This window comes from Chiloscyllium punctatum, chromosome 20 (genome assembly GCF_047496795.1).
Source record: "Chiloscyllium punctatum isolate Juve2018m chromosome 20, sChiPun1.3, whole genome shotgun sequence".
In the NCBI taxonomy this organism is placed as follows: Eukaryota; Metazoa; Chordata; class Chondrichthyes; order Orectolobiformes; family Hemiscylliidae; genus Chiloscyllium; species Chiloscyllium punctatum.
Window position 1 is genome coordinate 90884180 of NC_092758.1, and position 19018 is coordinate 90903197.

A 19018-nucleotide genomic window follows, 5' to 3' on the forward strand; every position below is an offset into this window, starting at 1 on the left:
TCACCAGCCTGAAGAGGAAACAATTTCTTGATTATTTAGTGTGAAGATTCTGGAATTCCATTTCTAACATGGGTGTCCGAACCACCTCCCCCACCCCCCCAACCCCTGCCACCTCTAAAGAACTGCAGCTCAAGATCGTAATACATGCTGGACATCCAGCAGTGGCCTGGTCATGATCAAGTAACAAAGAAATCCTGAAATTACTGAGAAACACAAAAAGTGGGATTGGTGCCGGAACATGTTACTACACTGTGACTCCCTGCAGCTGGAGTTTCCATCCCACAGTGTGCAGTGTCCACGTTGGGAAGCCACAGCATCTGCTGCTCATTCCCATGGCCAGCCGCTGGGGTGAGAGGCTGTCCTTTTGCTGAGGATCCCGCCTCACTGCCAGTGCCTCAGATCCTATGGCTAAGGATGAAGCAGCTGAGAAACAGCTTATCCTGGTCTCTTCTCGATCCCTGTAGGGTGCTATCACAATTAAAATCCATGCACTGGCTGGCGATCCCTTGTGTAATCCGTACTGTGGTCAGCATAATTAGAAATTCCAGCCTTTTACAGATTGGTCTTGTCATTTCCCAGACCTTCTCTAATTGCTCAGAAATCTTGGAGTTGGGAATCAAGGCTGAAACTCCTCTTTAGGAAATCAGTTTCTGATCCAAACGTTGTTCTGAACTTCGAGCAGGGACTACAGCTAAATTCAGAAGATTCCACCCACCGATATACGCGTATGTTTGCTTGTTTGTGATGGCCTAGTGGTATTATCACTGGAGTGTTAATCCAGAGACCCAGGTAATATTCTAGGGGACTGGGATTTGAATCCTGCCATGGCAGATCGTGGAATTTGAATTCAATAAAGAATCTGGAATTAAGTGTCGAAGATGACCAGAATGACATGAATCCATTGTTGATAGTTGGAAAAGCCCATCTGGGTCACTAATATTGTTTAGGGAAGGAAACTGCCATCCTTACTTGGTTTGGCCTACATGGGACTCCAGACCCATGGTTGACTCTTAATTGCCCTCTGGACAATTAGGGACGAGTAATAAATGCTGACCTAGCCACTGATGCCCTTATCCTGTGAACAAAGAAAATTATTTTAGTTTGTTACTTTAAATGGGAAAATGGGCCTCTGACAATTTTTAATTGTGCCAGACATAGTAATCTCCATCTCCCTAAAACAACACAGCGCCTCACAGCCCCTCACAGCGCCAGAGACCCGGGTTCAATTCCCGCCTCAGGTGACTGACTGTGTGGAGTTTGCACATTCTCCCTGTGTCTGCGTGGGTTTCCTCCGGGTGCTCTGGTTTCCTTCCACAGTCCAAAGGTGAATTGGCCATGCTAAATTGTCCTTAGTGTTAGGTAAGGGGTAAATGTAGGGGTATGGGTGGTTTGCACTTCGGCGGGTCGGTGTGGACTTGTTGGGCTGAAGGGCCTGTTTCCACACTGTAATGTAATCTATTCTAATCTAATAATCTAATCTAAACACTGCTAACAAAAACGTGTCCAACCTCGTGTGAAATTTTTAGAATGCCCTAAACCTGTTGTAATGTAGGTAAACACCTATTATCATTGTATACACACAGTATATAACACATTGTAGATCATTTTGATATACTTGTAAAGAAACAATATGCACAACAACGTCAAATAATGCATCTTATTGCCTTTCACATTATAGAGGGCTGGTTCTCTGTGTCAGACAGCATTGATTTATTTAAATTTCTGTCTGGGTTCTTTCCTCTCTCCTTGCTGCCATAGCAACTCCCCTTGCTCTCCAGCTTATTCATTCCCTCTCCATCCTTTTGATTTTGCTTCATTGAGGATCAGTGAATCCTATGAAATGACTGGAAAGGTGAACCTTGAAGAGGTTACTCTGAACTCCCAAGTCTAGCAACTGACTCCGAAGAGAAATAAGGCTAACAGAGCTATTGTAAAACAACAAAGGAATCGGACAGGTTTGTGTCTTGTCACTGCAGAGTGCTACTGAGATTTGCACAGTTACACGATAGCAAAGATACAATGGCACTTTCTAGCCAATAATTCTAATCCCACTGAGGTCTGTTTTCATTACTTTTAATGTGAGAGCATGTTTCTAAAGATGTCTTTTTGTGAGATGAGGTGACATACCTGAAAAAAATATTTTTGTATAATTTACAGTATAAATGTGTTTGACATTTGCTGTTAGAATGAGCACAGCAGTGACTTTCTGCTGGGCTTTCAGCTCCTGAAATCTTCTTCACTGTTATTTCCTGCAGCTCACTTGCCTGCGTCACACAGTAATGACAAACAAGTAATTATTCTCCAACTCCATCAGCAGCTATACGGTTGACTCAAATTCTTGAGATGCGGACATCACCTACATTTATATTCTAAAAATATCTCAACTAACCCCACCGAAAAGATGTTTGGGCTTTTTAATTTAAAAAATCTTGACAAATTTACCTGATTATAGGTAATGTTAACACTCCAGTCAAATTCCACAGATCTCACTCTATGACATAATTTGATATCAGTAAATTACAACAACATTACTGTGTACATTATAGGATAAAATGATTGATTATAACTGATCTACCTTTCAGTCATTAGTACAACCTTCAGAGGTATAGACAGAGTTAATGGGAGTTATCTTTTCCCTAGGATGGGGGATTTTAAGACTAGGGGACATGTCTTTAAGGTGCGAGGAGAGAGATTTAAAAAAGACATGGGGGACAATTTGTTTACACAGAGGGTGGAATAAATTTCCTGAGAAGGTGATGGATGTGGGTACAATGATAACATACAAAAGATGCTTGGATAGGTACATTAATAGGAAAGGTTTGGGGGCATATGGGCTGGGAGAAGGCAGGTGGGACTAGTTTAATTTGGGATTATGTTGGGCATGGACTGATTGGACCGAAGGGTCTGTTTCCGTGCTGTATGACTCTGACAATCTTTAATTGGGGTACCATCCACCATAATATTGATTAAGATGGACCTTGTATGTCTTTGATTGCAATCTGGAATACACATAGTTTCAGCTGCATTGGTCAGGTTTGAGGATGTCTTAATGCTAATTAACCATTGGAGTAGACAGGCAGGAGGCTGGATGAGCACAACAAAGCAGGCAGCATCAGGAGATGAGAAGTTGCTGTTTCGGGTGATGTTGGTGGCAGGGAGCAGTGGAAGGGAGGGGGAGGGGCTGGGAAGGAAGTCAGGGAATGAGGAGGGAGATTATTTGAAATTGAAGAACTCAATGTTGACCAACCAGGTCGAACGCTCTACCTGTCTTTACCTATCCCCACTTCATCACCCTGCCCCCACCTCGATCTGCATCTCCCTCCCACACCCAACCCCAGTCCTGAAGAAAGGTTACACCCAAAACGTCGACTTTCCGACCTCCTGATGCTGCCCGGCTGCCAGCTTCCTGCCTGTCTACTCTGGATTCTAACATCTGTAGGTTTTTTTTTATCTCTAACCAATTAACCATTGGAGAGCTGATTTGGCTGAAACTTAGAAACAGAGAAAATAGCTGCAGGAGTGGGCCATTCGGCCCTTTGAGCCTGCCCCACCATTCAATATGATCATGGCTGATCATGCAATCTCAGTATCCCATTCCCACCCTCTCCCACGTCCCTAGATCCCATTAGACACAAGGAACATGTCCAGCTCCCTCTTGAATCCATCTAATGTACTGGTGCCAACAACTTCCTGTGGGAGAAACTTCCACAAGTCCCCAAATCTGAGTGAAGAAATTCCTCCTCATCTCAGTCCTAAATGGCTTACCCCTTATTCTTAGAGTGTGACCCCTAGTTCTGGACTTCCCCAACATCGGGAATATCCTTCCCACATCTATCCTATCCAGTCCCATCAGGATTTTAGATATTTCTATGAGATCCCCCCTCGTTCTTCTAAATTCCAGTGAATACAGGCCCAGTCAAACCAGCTTTATTTCATATGTCCACCCAGCCATCAGTCTGGTGAACCTTTGATAGACTCCTTCAATAGTCAGAATGTCCTGCCTCAGAATAGCAGACCAAAACTGCACACGATACTCAACTGGAGTTGTACTCTGTCACTTTACAGGTTGCAAAAACATAGTGTGAGAGTGGAAGGCCATTGACATGCCATATTGAGGGCGACCACAGCAACCTCTACATGGACAGGGTACCTTACCCCTACATGGGCAGGATACCTTACCCCTACATGGGCAGGATAGCTTATCCCTATATGGACAGGGTACCGTAGCTCTACACAGACAGAGTACCTTCTCTCTACATGGACAGGGTACCTTCTCTCTACATGGACTGAGTACCTTCTCTCTACATGGACAGGGTACTGTACTCCTACATGGACTGAGTACCTTCTCTCTACATGGACCGGGTACCGTACCCTTACATGGACAGGGTACCGTACCCCTACACTGACAGGGTACCTTACCCCTACATAGACAGAGTGCTCTTCTGTGTGGAAGTACTCACTGAATTGTGTAACCAGTTGTAGCAGGAATTAGAATCAGAGAGCAGGGCACTATCTGCAGCTGTGAGGCTACGGCGCACTTCCTCTTCCTGGGTGGAGGGGTGTGCTGGAGCAGTGGGAATGTTAACAATAAAAGGACAGCAAGGGTTAGTCAGGAGCAGGCTTACTATCCTCCTGGCCAGCTTTAACCTCTGCCAAGGTGCCAAATGTCACACTTGTGGGGATATTCCTCCATTAGGCTGGTTATACTCCCCACCGTTTATTTCTTTCCAGGATTGAAATGCTGATGAAGTGTGGGAGTCCAGACTGTGATAGTGACACTGATTCCCAGAGAAGCTGTTGGAGTTGTCATTCGGCTGCACTGTCTAACAGATATTGTGCTGGCCCCTTGCCGTATGGCTGACTTACTGGTGTATGTGACTCCTCCATGCTCTCTCGTAGCAGTCAGTCTGTATGTTGTCGGGTAATGTTGGAGTTTTAAATATATAAATATCACAGCGATTGTACTGCAGTCCTTCCTCCCCTTTTTTAAAGTGTTTATATAAAAGGGTACTCCGGTGTATGGGTCCTCTTTCACTCAGTACTTTATATCATTGACAGAAAGGCCATGCTCTGGGGGATATGGAACGACTCTGTAAGACGTGGAACTGAGAGTTAGGACGGGAATTTCATCGGAGGTACGTAAAATGTAAAATTAATATGGACACTATCACACATTGTTATTGGTCCTGTTGCAGGATCCAAAGATATTGGAATGCTATAGTAAGGGAGTTAAAGGACATTTTGGGGACTGAAATTAACATTTCCAAGCTCCAAGCCTTCGGCCTCACTCTCTGGGTGGAGCAGGTAACGGCTGTCTGATGGTGTTTTTTTTAAGTCACGGTATAGTCCAGTTATTGTTTTTTTAACGGCTAAAATTTAAAGTTTTTTTTTGAGCGCCGAGTGGACCCGGAAGCTGGTGTCGCGCTAGCTTACCTGGGAAGGTTTTTTTCTTATAAAAGCGCGCAGGCGAGGAACCCGAGGCACTACAGGGGTAGAGCCTCCCACCCGCCCTCCTCCTCTAACCTAATAATACGACCCGTTGTGATAAGCAGGTAAGTGCTGCATTTTGCTTGTTTGTTTCTTTAGATCTAGTTTTTAAAGTTTCTCTTTTAGAGGGATGGCAGTGAAGGCAGTGCAATGTTCCTCTTGCAACATGTATGAGGTGAGAGAAGCCATTAGCGTCCCTCCTGATTACACTTGCAAGAAGTGCACCCATCTCCAGCTCCTCCAAGCCCGTGATAGGGAACTGGAGCTGGAGTTGGATGAACTTCGGATCATTCGGGAGGCAGAGGGGGTCATAGATCAGAGCTTTAGGGAAGTAGTTACTCTGAAAGATGGGTGACAGTGAGGGGGACTGGGAGGAAGCAGCCAGTGCAGGGGCCCCCTGCGGTCGTTCCCCTCAAGAACAAGGATACCATTTTGGATACTTGTGGGGTGGATGACTTACGAGGGGTAAGCAACGAGGTTCAGGCCTCTGGGAAGGGTGGAGAAAGGTAGAGCGATAGTTATTGGGGACTCAGTAGTGAGGGGCACAGATAGACGGTTTTGCAGGGGCGACAGAGACTCACGATTGGTATGTTGCCTCCCAGGTGCAAGGGTACATGATGTCTCTGATCGTGTTTTCCGGGTCCTCAAGGGGGAGGGGAAGCAGCCCCAGATCGTGGTCCGCGTTGGCACCAACGCCATAGGTAGGAAGAGGGGTGAGGATGTTAGACAGGCTTTCAGGGAGCTAGGTTGGAAGCTCAGAGCTAGAACGAACAGAGTCGTTGTCTCTGGTTTGTTACCCGTGCCACGTGATAGAGAGTCGAGGAATAGGGAGAGAGAAGAATTAAATGCGTGGCTATAGGGATGGTGCAGGAGGGAGGGATTCTGGTTTCTGGATAACTGGGGTTCTTTCTGGGGAAGGTGGGACCTCTATAAACAGGATGGTCTACACCTGAACCTGAGGGGCACCAGTATCCTTGGGGGGAGGTTTGCTGGTGCTCTTTGGGAGGGTTTAAACTAACTCTGCAGGGGCATGGGAACCTGGACTGTAGCTTTAGGGTACAGGACCTTGAGTGTAGGGAGGTTAGGAACATGGCATCGATCTCGAAGGAGGGTGCCTGTAAACAGGAAAGTGGCTTGAAGTGTGTATACTTCAATGCCAGAAGTATAAGAAATAAGGTAGGTGAACTTGCAGCATGGGTTGGTACCTGGGACTTCGATGTTGTGGCCATTACAGAGACGTGGGTAGAACAGGGACAGGAATGGCTGTTGCAGGTTCCAGGGTTTAAATGTTTTAGTAGGGTCAGAGGTGGGGGTAAAAGAGGGGGAGGTGTGGCATTGCTTGTCAAGGATAGTATTACAGCCGTAGAAAGGGTGATGGAGGAAGACTTGCCATCTGAGGTAGTTTGGGCTGAGGTTAGAAATAGGAAAGGTGAGGTCACCCTGTTAGGAGTTTTCTACAGGCCTCCTAATAGTCCGAGAGAAGTAGAAGAAAGGATTGCGAGGATGATTCAGGAGAAGAGTGAAAGTAGCAGGGTGGTTGTTAAGGGGGACTTTAACTTCCCAGATATTGACTGGGAAAGCTATATCTCGAGTTCGTTAGATGGGTCAGTGTTTGTGCAATGTGTGCAGGAGGGTTTCCTGACACAATATGTAGACAGGCCAACAAGAGGTGAGGCCATACTGGATTTGGTTCTGGGTAACGAACCAGGCCAGGTGTTAGACTTGGAGGTAGGTGAGCACTTCGGGGGCAGTGACCACAACTCGGTGACTTTTACTCTAGTGATGGCGAGGGATAAGTGTGCACTGCAGGGCAACAGTTATAGCTGGGGGCAGGGAAATTATGATGCGGTGAGGCATGACTTAGGATGTGTGGATTGGAAAAATAGGCTTCAAGGGAAGAACACAAATGATATGTGGAGATTGTTCAAGGAACAGCTAATGGGTGTCCTTGATAAGTATGTACCAGTCAGGCAGGGAGTAAAGGGTCTTGTGAAGGAGCCGTGGTTTAATAAGGAATTGGAATCCCTTGTGAAAGGGAAGAGGGCGGCCTATGTAAAGATGAGGTGTGAAGGTTCAGTTGGGGCGATTGAGAGTTATAAGGTAGCCAGGAAGGATCTAAAGAGAGAGCTAAGAGCAGCGAGAAGAGACATGAAAAGTCCTTAGTTGGTAGGATTAAGGAAAACTCAAAGGCTTTGTATAGGTGTGTCAGGAAGAAAAGGATGACTAGGGTAGGTATCGGTCCAGTCAAGGATAGTAGTGGGAAGTTGTGTGTGGAGGCGGAGGAGATTGGTGAGACACTAAATCAATACTTTTCGTCAGTATTCACTCAGGAACAGGACACTGTTGCTGATGTGAATATTGAGTCACAAGTGATTAGAATGGATGGCCTTGAGGTATGTAGGGAAGAGGTCTGGGGAATACTGGAAAGGGTGAAAATAGATAAGTCCCCTGGGCCTGATGGCATTTATCCTAGGATCCTCTGGGAAGCAAGGGAGGAGATAGCGGAGCCATTGGCCTTGATTTTTATGTCGTTGCTGTCTACGGGAATAGTGCCAGAAGATTGGAGGATAGCGAATGTGGTCCCCTTGTTCAAGAAGGGGAGCAGGGATAGCCCGAGTAACTATAGGCCAGTGAGTCTCACTTCTGTTGTGGGCAAAGTCTTAGAGAGAATTGTAAGGGATAGGATTTATGAACATCTGGATAGGAATAATGTGATCAAGGATAGTCAGCATGGTTTTGTGAAGGGCAGGTCGTGCCTCACAAACCTTATTGAATTCTTTGAGAAGGTGACCAAGGAAGTGGACGAGGGTAAAGCAGTAGATGTGGTGTATATGGATTTTAGCAAGGCGTTCGATAAGGTACCCCATGGTAGGCTAATGCAAAAACTACGGAGGTATGGCATTGAGGGTGCATTAGAGGTTTGGATTAGGAATTGGCTGGCTGGAAGGAGACAGAGGGTAGTAGTTGATGGTATAGGTTCATCTTGGAGCGCAGTTACTAGCGGTGTTCCACAAGGATCTGTTTTGGGACAATTGCTGTTTGTCATTTTTATAAATGACCTGGAGGAGGGGCTTGAAGGCTGGGTGAGCAAGTTTGCAGATGATACGAAAGTCGGTGGAGTTGTGGACAGCGAAGAAGGATGTGGCAGGTTACAGCGCGATATAGATAAGTTGCAGAGCTGGGCAGTAAGGTGGCAAATGGAATTCAATGTAGCTAAGTGTGAAGTCATTCACTTTGGTAAGAGTAACAAGAAGATGGATTACTGGGCTAATGGTAGACTACTTGGTAGTGTGGGTGAGCAGAGGGATCTTGGTGTCCATGTACACAGATCTCTGAAAGTTGCCACCCAGGTAAATAGTGCTGTGAAGAAGGCATATGGCGTACTGGCTTTTATTGGTAGAGGAATTGAGCTCCGGAGTCCTGAGGTCATGTTGCAGTTGTATAAGACTCTGGTGCGGCCTTATCTGGAGTATTGTGTACAGTTTTGGTCGCCATACTATAGGAAGGATGTGGAGGCACTGGAACGGGTGCAGAGGAAGTTTACCAGGATGTTGCCTGGTATGGTGGGAAGATCGTATGAGGAAAGGCTGAGGCACTTGGGGCTGTTTCCATTGGAGAAAAGAAGGTTTAGGGGAGATTTGATAGAGATGTACAAGATGATTAGGGGTTTAGATAGGGTTGACAGTGAGAACCTTTTTCCGCGTATGGAGTCAGCTGTTACTAGGGGACACAGCTTTAAATTAAGGGCTGGTAGGTATAGGACAGATGTTAGGGGTAGATTTTTTACTCAGCGGGTTGTGAGTTCATGGAATGCCCTGCCAGTAGCAGTGGTGGACTCTCCCTCTTTATGGTCATTCAAGCGGGCATTGGACAAGCATATGGAGGTTATTGGGCTAGTGTAGGTTAGGTAGGCTTCGGTCGGCGCAACATCGAGGGCCGAAGGGCCTGTACTGCGCTGTATTTTTCTATGTTCAATGTTCTATGGATCCAGTAATTCTTCTTTTGGGGCTGCCAAACTTGCCCTCTCTGGGGGAACACGGGAAGAGCCTGTGTAATATCTGGGGGAACACGGGAAGAGACTGTGTAATATCCTTGCCCATTGTGTGAGGAAGAACATTTTACTAAATTGGACATCAGAAAAACTACCAGGTCTCATGGGGTGGCAAAGGCTGGCGATGGAGCATCTCCCCCAAGGTTACCTCACGGATATGGTGCACCACAAAACGGAACAGCTTTACAAGACGTAACGGCCCTTTTTAAATTATATTGAAACTGACTTGTCGGCAGTATCAGTCAGGGCTGTGGTACAGCCGCGGGAATGTGGCTTTATGGGAGCCTGTGGGGCCCCGGGAGGAAGGGAAAGAATATGGGTAGTGTAGGGGTTACACCCAGGGATGGGAGCCTCAGTGGAGATGTGATGAGTAAGACAGAATAAAGGAGTAAGACATTATCTAATTTAAGTAACTTAAATGTAATTTAAGCTAATATTTATTCAATATGTTTGTAGTTTAGTTTTAGTTAAGTAGATAGGTTTGTTTTAGTCGAATAGTGGGCTGTTTAGTAACAATGGTCCTGTGTGATGGCCTTGTTCCTTGTACTGTTCGTTTTTCTGTTTTGTTGGGTTCTTTTCCCTTATAAATGTTTTGTAAAAGATTTTTAAAAAGCTTTTCAATAAGAATATTTATTTTAAAAAAGTGTTTGTAGGTTGAAGATGTCATATCTCATTACCGCTTCAGTGGAACATTGTACATTATCCATTATTTATCAATCTTTTATTTATCACCCAATTTTTGAAAAGGGAAAATTTTGTGACCACACATTTTCAGCTTCCATATTTATGTTGTTACTATTCTTAGGTCCTTGTCCAGAATCTATGCCTAAAACCATTCCCCCATCGTGCTTATACAGTGCTTACAATAGTTCCATACCCTTGTACTTACCCACTGGCCTTGAATATTTTTCCTTTTCAAGTTTTAAAAAGTTGCTAAAATGAGACATAAATGAGCAGCCTTCCGTATTGTAACCACCAGGACTGACTGTCAAGAAACCAAAGTTGGTCACAAGAAGAGGTTTGTTTGACCATCGTTGGCATGGAGATGTAGCTGGGATTGTAAGCTCTCAATCTTTGTTAGTTGTAAAGATTCAGGTAACCTCTGACTGCTCTGGGTCTTACCTTGAGGAATGTATGAGAGATTGGCAATCTCTTTGACCCTTTCTAAATGGTGAGTGTGCAGTGTCTTGACAAATTCTTTTTGCCTCCTATGTGTGAAGGTATGTGCTGCTAGCGAGTCTGACTGATAATCTTAAACTGGAGCCAGTGAATTTCTTAGCACAGCCTGGAATATTTAATAAATGCTGTCCCAATAGCAGAATGTGATGTAATGTTGGGACATGGGGTTTTGAAGCTTGCTTGAGTATGATCCATACATTTCAAATGCAGGCTATATGATTGTGGATCTATGCAACCTGACTGTGTGATTGATGCAGTTGCCCCTTGAAACACGCGAAGAGCCCCCATCTGCTTAGACAAAGAAGACACTTACTCTGCCCACTTCGAGTGTGGTTGAAGCCATTTTGTAATCCCATTATATTTTGCATTGGGCAGCACAGTGGGCTCAGTGGTTAGCACTGCTGTCTCACAGCGCCAGAGACCCAAGTTCGATTCCAGCCTCTAGCAACTGCCTGTGTGGAGTTTGCACATTCTCCCCGTGTCTGTGTGGGTTTGCTCTGGTTTCCTGCCACAGGCCAGGTGTATTGCCCAGAGTGTTAGGTGCATTAGTCAAAGGGAAATGGGTCTGGGTGCATTACTATTTGGAGGGTTGGTGTGGACTGGTTACGCCGAAGGACCTGTTTCCACACTGTAGGGAATCTATTCTAATCCATATACTCATTATTCAGATGAGAATGAAGGAAGATGCAGAGTGAGTCACACACAGAGCCTGGTCACAAAGACCAGCCCAACCCCCATCCTCCATCAACCCCTGAACCTTGACCTTCCTTTTCTCCTTGCACTTCTTGTTGACCCCATCAGTGCTGAGCTTCCACCCAACATTACCCTGAGCCCCAGGCCAACAGCTTGGCCTTGCCAGCAACGTGCTGCATCATCATCACACCGCGCCCCCCCCCAACACCTCCCCTGAAGTTACAGTGATCATGACTGTTGATGATCCCCCACCCTGTAATAACCCCCTACCCTCCAATGCACTACTGTCTCCCACCCTTGACCAAAAACAGTCCTCCTCGACTTGACCAAGACTGTTCCCATTTGACTTAGAGACATGGCCATTTGGTTGAAGGCCATGCAGTGTGTTGGCCCACAATATTGCTGTGGGTGTGACATTGATGTAGCATGATGCCTTCCAGCAACATGTCCATCCCGGGACTCTTTACTGCTGACTGTGACAAGTTGCCTGGTTTTGTGTCTGCGCTAAATGACTATGAACCTTTAACTTCTGAATGAAGCAGCAAAGTGCAAAAGGCATAAGGCAAGACAGCAATACTGTGAGCCTCCGAGTAGGTGCAGTGTGAGTTGGCGCCAAGAAAGCAAGTGAGGAGCCCTGGTCAGCTCTGTGAGATGGGGGCTTGTTCCTGCAGACAGACAGAAGCATGTTGTGAAAGGCCAATTCCAAAATACAAGATTGAGGTGCAGAACTGCATTCTCAGTGAGTTGGATATGTGTCATGTTGATGTGCTGAACCATGTGTGTGTCTGATGCCAATCTCCGTGGAGGGGGTACAGGCAATCGGTGCCCATTGTTGCATACCCTGAGAGAGAGGGGACTGTTGGCCAAGGTGGAGACTAGAGGAGCAAATGTGAGCTGGAATTCCAGAATCCTACTCTGATTTTCCCAGCAGCAATTGTCTAGTTTCTCTCTGTGGGAGGTAACTGCATCTCAACAAGGCAAGACTGGATGAGAATGACATCAACTGCAGGAAATGAGGTCACTTGCCACTCATTCACAAGATTTATTCAAAATGTATTTGCAGAATCAGACAATTTTTTTTCCTTTTCATGTCGAGAATCTCAGTCCAATTGATAATCTTTTTGTATCCATGTGGTCTGTATCCCTCTATTCCTTGCCTATTCATAGATCTGCCATGATGCTTCTTAACTTTGTCTCTTCTAGGTAAAAAAAAGGCCAAAACAACAGCAGTTTTAAAAGGGAGAAGAGCAGACAAAGGAAGCACATTGTGAGGACAGTGCAGGAGAGAGAGAGAGAGAAAGAGAGAGAAAGAAACTGACACCACAGGGAACCTGCACAGTTACTGACTTTGCTGTTTGAATTCATGTATCGCTGGACATCGGAGTGTGTCTGGGAAAATTAACAAACAGTGAAATTCACAACTAATCTTGGAGGAACCTGTTTGGGTGAAGTTCACAGCACAGAACCAGATAAGTGAATTGTTTTAAGTGTGTGGATTCTTTCTTGATTATATGTTTTTTGAGATATGTCTCTTGATTAAACTTAAAATTTTAGCCAAAACTATTAATTTAACCTGGGGCAGTGTTTTGTAGAGGAATAAAACGATGTTATTTTCTTGGTCTGTAGATGTGAAGAAGCAAAAATAGCCTTTAGTACAGTGATATGTACTTCTTTGTCAGGTGTGGGAGTTTAAAGAGAGTTTAAGGGTTATTGCGGATTATATCTGCCATAAATGTTGTTGGATGCGAATCCTATCAGATCGAATGGATCGGTTGGAGAGATGGTTAGAAGCAATGAGGAATATGCAACAGAAACAGTACGTGATGGGTGGCAGTTATAGGAAGGGGGGAAAAGTCTCAAATGTAGTCAAATAGATAGGAAAGGTAAGACAGGTAGGCAGCTAGTGTAGGAGTCTTCTGTGGCCACACCCATTTCAAACAAATATGCTGTTTTGGAAAATGTAGGGGGTGATGAATTCTCAGGGGAATGTAGCACGAACAGCCAAGTTTCTGGTATTGAGACTGGCTCTAATGCAGTGAGAGGTACATTGGGTTCCAAGAGATCAATTGTGTTAGGGGACTCTGTGGCCAGCAGAGAAAAAGCAGAATGGTGTATTGCTTCCCTGGTGCCAGGATCAAGGATGTCTCAGAGAGGGTGCAGAATGTTCTCATGGGGGAGAGGGGCCAGCAGGAGGTCATTGTCCACATTGGAACCAACAACATAGGAAGGGAAAAGGTTGAGACTCTGAAGGGAGATTACAGAGAGTTAGGCAGAAATTTAAAAAGGAGGTCCTCAAGAGTAGCAATATCTGGATTACTCCCAGTGCTACGAGCTAGTGATGGCAGGAATAGGAGGATAGAGCAGATGAATGCATGGCTGAGGAACTGGTGTATGGGAAAAGGATTCACATTTTTGGATCATTGGAATCTCTTTTGGGATAGAAGTGACCTGCTCAAGAAGGACGGGTTGCACCTAAATTAGAAGGGAACTAGTAAACTGTCAGGGAGATTTGTTAGTGTTGCTCAGGAGGATTTAAATAGTAAGATGGGGGGTGGGGGGGTGGGGGGGGGGATAGCGGTGGGACCCAGGGAGATAGTGAGGAAAGAGATCAATCTGAGATGGGTACAGCTGAGAACAGAAGTGAGTCAAACAGTCAGGGCAGGCAGGGACAAGGTAGGACACTAATAAATTAAACTGCATTTATTGCAATGCAAGGGGCCTAACAGGGAAGGCAGATGAACTCAGGGCATGGTTAGGAACATGGGACTGGGATATCATAGCAATTACAGAAACATGGCTCAGAGATGGACAGGACTGGCAGCTTAATGTTCCAGTATACAAATGCTACAGGAAGGATAGAAAGGGAGGCAAGAGAGGAGGGGGAGTGGCATTTTTGATAAGGGATAGCATTACAGCTGTGCTGAGGGAGGATATTCCCAGAAATACATCCAGGGAAGTTATTTGGGTGGAACTGAGAAATAAGAAAGGGATGATCACCTTATTGGGATTGTATTATAGACTGCCCAATAGTCAGAGGGAAATTGAGAAACAAACTTGTAAGGAGATCTCAGCTATCTGTAAGAATAATAGGGTAGTTATGGTAGGGGATTTTAACTTTCCAAACATCGACTGGGACTGCCATAGTGTTAAAGGTTTAGACGGAGAGGAATTTCTGAAGTGTGTACAAGACAATTTTCTGATTCAGTATGTGGAAGTACCTACTAGAGAAGGTGCAAAACTTGACTTACTCTTGGGAAATAAGGCAGAGCAGGTGACTGAGGGGTCAGTGGGGGAGCACTTTGGGGCCAGCGACCATAATTCTATTAGATTTAAAATAGTGATGGAAAAGGATAGACCAGATCAAAAGTTGAAGTTCTAAATTGGATAAAGGCCAATTTCGACGGTATTAGGCAAGAACTTTCAAAAGTTGATTGGGGCAGATGTTCGCAGGTAAAGGGACGGTTGGAAAATGACACCTCCTCAAAGAACCCTATAAGATTTGTGAGGCATGACCTGCCCCTCACAAAGCCATGCTGACTGCCTTTAATCACACTATGCTTTGTTGATAGAGTTCCGGATGGAATACAATGCTTCTAGGAATTCTCGTGCATGCCTTAGTTTGGCTTGTCCTAAGATGGATGTGCTGTCCCAGTCGAAGTGATGTCCTTCGTCATCTGTATGTGAGGATACTAGTTAGAGAGGGTCATGCCTTTTGTGGCTAGTTGGTGTTCATGTATCCTGGTGGCTAGTTTTCTGCCTGTTTGTTCAATGTGGTATTTGTACAGTTCTTGCACGGTATTTTATAAATGACAATAGTTTTGCTTGTTGTCTGTGTAGGGTTTTACAAGTTCATTAGCTGCTGTTTTAGTGTGTTGGTGGGTTTATGGGCTACCATGATGCAAAGGGGTCTGAGTAGACTGGCAGTCATTTCTGAGATGTCTTTGATGTAGGGGAGAGTGGCTCGGGTTTCTGGATGTGTTTTGTCTGCTTGTTTGGGTTTGTTGCTGAGAAATCGGCGAACTGTGTTCATTGGGTACCCATTCTTTTTGAATACTTAGCAACAAACCAAATAAGCAGACAAAACATGTCCAGAAACCTGAGCTAATCTCCCCTACCCCAAAGACATCTCAGAAATGACTGCTAGACTACTCAGACCCCTTGGCATCATGGTAGCCCACAGACCCACCAACACACTAAAACAGCAGCTAATGAACTTGAAAGACCCTATACAGACAATGAGCAAAACTAATGTCATTTACAAAATACTGTGCAAGGACTGTAACAAATACTACATTGGACAAACAGGCAGAAAACTAGCCACCAGGATCCATGAACACCAACTAGCTACAAAATGACATGACCCTCTCTAACTAGTATCCTCACATACGGATGAGGAAGGACGCCACTTTGACTGGGACAACACATCCATCCCAGGACAAGCCAAACATAGACATGCACGAGAATTCCTAGAAGCATGGCAATCTGGCCGGAACTCTATCAACAAACACATCAAGTTAGACCCCATCTACCACACCCTGAGAAAAGGAATAGAAAGTGACTTCACTACAGGAAATGACATCACCGACCCAAAGAAACCCAAACATATAAATAGAAAGCAGGAATTTTCAGCATTGCTTCGCATGAGGTCCACTGAAGATGTTACCTAGTAAGGAAACGAAACGTCTGGAAATGAACCTTTCAGCTCAGAGAGCAAACCTACATCCAAAATCTTAAAATTGTGATAGCCATTTCTGTCCTGGGAAAAAAAGTCTTTGGCTATCCACTCTGTCTGTGCCTCTCATTAACTTGTAGACCTCTATCGAGTCACCTCTCATCCTTCTTCGCTCCAATGAGAAAAGCCCCAGCTCCCCCAACCTTTCCTCATAAGACACACCCTCCAGTCCAGGCAGTATCCTGGTAAGTCTCCTCTGCAACCCACTCTTTGTTATAAAGAGGCAATCAGAATTGGACACAATATCCCAAGTGTGGTCTAACCAGGGCTTTATAAAGCTGCAAGGTAAAAACAATGACTGCAGATGCTGGAAACCAGATTCTGGATTAGTGGTGCTGGAAGAGCACAGCAGGTCAGGCAGCATCCGAGGAGCAGTAAAATCGATGTTTCAGGCAAAAGTCCTTCATCAGGAATAAAGCTGCAGCATAACCTCATGGCTCTTAAAATCAATCCCCCTGCTAATGAAAGCCAACACACCATTCACTGTCAGAACAACCCTATCAACTTGGATGGCTTCTTTGAGGGGTCTATGGATGTTGTCACAAAGCTGGTCCTTTTTCTAAAAGCTGTTCCTTTTCCCAAGGATACCGTGTCCTTGATTTTATTCAGAGTGGTCATAAACCAGCCCAGGCTCCAAATTGGCAGAGTTGGTTCAGAGATGAAAAGGGTATTGGGAAGACTTTTTGTTTGTACATAAACAAATGGGTCTTCAGGCCAAAGCTTTTACGTTGTAGAAGTAACCTGGATAATGAAAGGGGTGTGTTCAGTCTGGAGAACTGAATTCTTGTTTTTAGTCAGTTCAGTCGTTGGTGTGTGAGAGAGAAGCTGCTGGAGTCAGTCAGCTGAGACTGGAACTTCTCTCCTTCTGTCCTTCTAATTTTGACCTGTAAGCCTCTGTTTCAGTTTTACTCTGTGTTGAAGGTGTTTGTTTATTGGGGGAATATTGTATATTTTCCGAACAACATAATTAAGTCTAGTTTGGATAGACAGAGTTCTATGGGTATCCTATATTCTGTTCTTTGTGTTTCATTCTATAATTTTGTGAATACATTTTTGACTATTTTAAAACCTGGTAGTCAACCTGGCTAACTTACTCCGGGTAACTTTCACTGTACAGTTACCGAAACAAATAGCAAAGTTACAGTCTGGGCTCCCTGCTTAATAATGTTTTGAATGGTTTGGCCTAGTCTATAACAATGTGGACCCCAAGATCCCTCTGTTCCTCCACATTGCCAAGAATCCTGCCTTTAACACGTTATTCTGCATTCAAATGCAACCTTCCATAGTGAATCACTTCACACTTTTCCAGGTTGAACTCCATCTGCCACTTATCAGCCCAATTCTGCATCCTGTCAATGTCCCATTGCAACCTACAACAGCCCCCCCACACTATCCACAACTCCACCAACCCTTGTGTCATCGGCAAACTTATTAACCCACCCTTCCATTTCCTTACTTGACTCATCCATAAAAATCACAAAGACCAGAGGTCCCAAAACAGACCACTAGTCACTGAGCTCTAGGCTGAATACTTTCCATTTACTGCCGCCCTCTGTCTTCTATTGGCCAGCCAGTTCAGTATCCAGACAGACAGGTTTCCCTGTATCCCATGCCTTCTTACTTTCTGAATGAGCCTACCATGAGGAACCTGATCAAATGCCTTGCTAAAATCCATGTACACCGCATCCACTGCTCTACCTCCATCAATGTGTTTTGTCACATTCTCAAAGAATTCAATAAGGTTTGTAAGGCATGAGCTGCCCCTCACAAAGCCATGCTGACTATCTCTAATCAAGCTATGCTTTTCCAAATAATCATAAATCCTGTCTGTCAGATTCCTTTCCAATAAATTGCCCACCACTGAGGTAAGACTGACTGGTCTGTAATTCCCAAGGTTATCCCTATTCCCTTTCTTGAACAAGGAAATAACATTTGCCACCCTCCAATCATTGGCACTGCTCTAGTGGACAGTGAGGATGCAAAGATCATCACCAAAGGCGTAGCAATCTCTTCCCTCGCTTCCTGTAGTAACCTTAGATATACCCCGTCTGGCCCAGGGGACTTATCTATCCTCACGATTTTCAAACTTTCCAGTACATCCTCCTTTCTAACATCAACCTGTTCAAGCATATCAGCCTGTTTCATGCTGTCCTTACAAATAACAAGGTCTGTCTCACTAATGAACAGTGAAGCAAAGTATTCATTAAGGACCTCCCCTACCTCCTCCGACTCCAGGTATAAGTTCCCTCCACTAACCCTGATGGCCCTACTCTCACTCTGGCCATCCTTCTGTTCCTCACATAAGTGTAGAATGTCTTAGGGTTTTCCTTCATCCTACCTGCCAAGGCTTTTTCATGCCCTCTTCATGCCCTCTTCTAGCACTCCTAAGTCTATTCTTCAGTTCCTTCCTGAAGGAACAGGTTCCGGCCCTGTATCCCTCTAGAGCCCTATCTGATCCTTGCTTCCTCAACCTTAAGTAGGCTTCCTTCTTCCTCTTGACTGGATATTCCACATCTCTGATCATCCAAGGTTCCTTCACCCTACCATCCCTTCCTTGCCTCAGTGAGACAAACCTGTCCAGCTCTCTCAGCAAGTGTTCCCTAAACAACCTCGGTTGTGCATTTCCCTGAGAATATCTGCTCCCAATTTATGCCCCGCAGTTCCTGCCTAATTCCACCTCCCCTAGTTAAAAACTTCCCCATGCCATCTGCTCCTATCCTTCTCCATGACTATCGTAAAGGTCAGGGAGTTGTGATCATTATCACCAAATGCTCTCTCACTGAGAAATCTGACACCTGACCTGGTTTGTTGCCAAGCACCAAATCCAATATGGCCTCCCCTCCAGTCGGCCTACCTACATATTTGAGTCAGGAATC

The 19018-nt window shown here is 45.1% G+C and overlaps 1 long non-coding RNA gene across 1 annotated transcript; it reads left to right on the forward strand.

The window, feature by feature from the left end:
* Window positions 1–1832: 1832 nt before the first annotated feature.
* Window positions 1833–12896, forward strand: LOC140492272 (uncharacterized). Its single transcript, XR_011963527.1, has 3 exons — window positions 1833–1955; window positions 5059–5135; window positions 12614–12896. It is a non-coding gene; the product is annotated as an uncharacterized lncRNA (long non-coding RNA).
* The last annotated feature ends 6122 nt before the right edge of the window (window positions 12897–19018 follow it).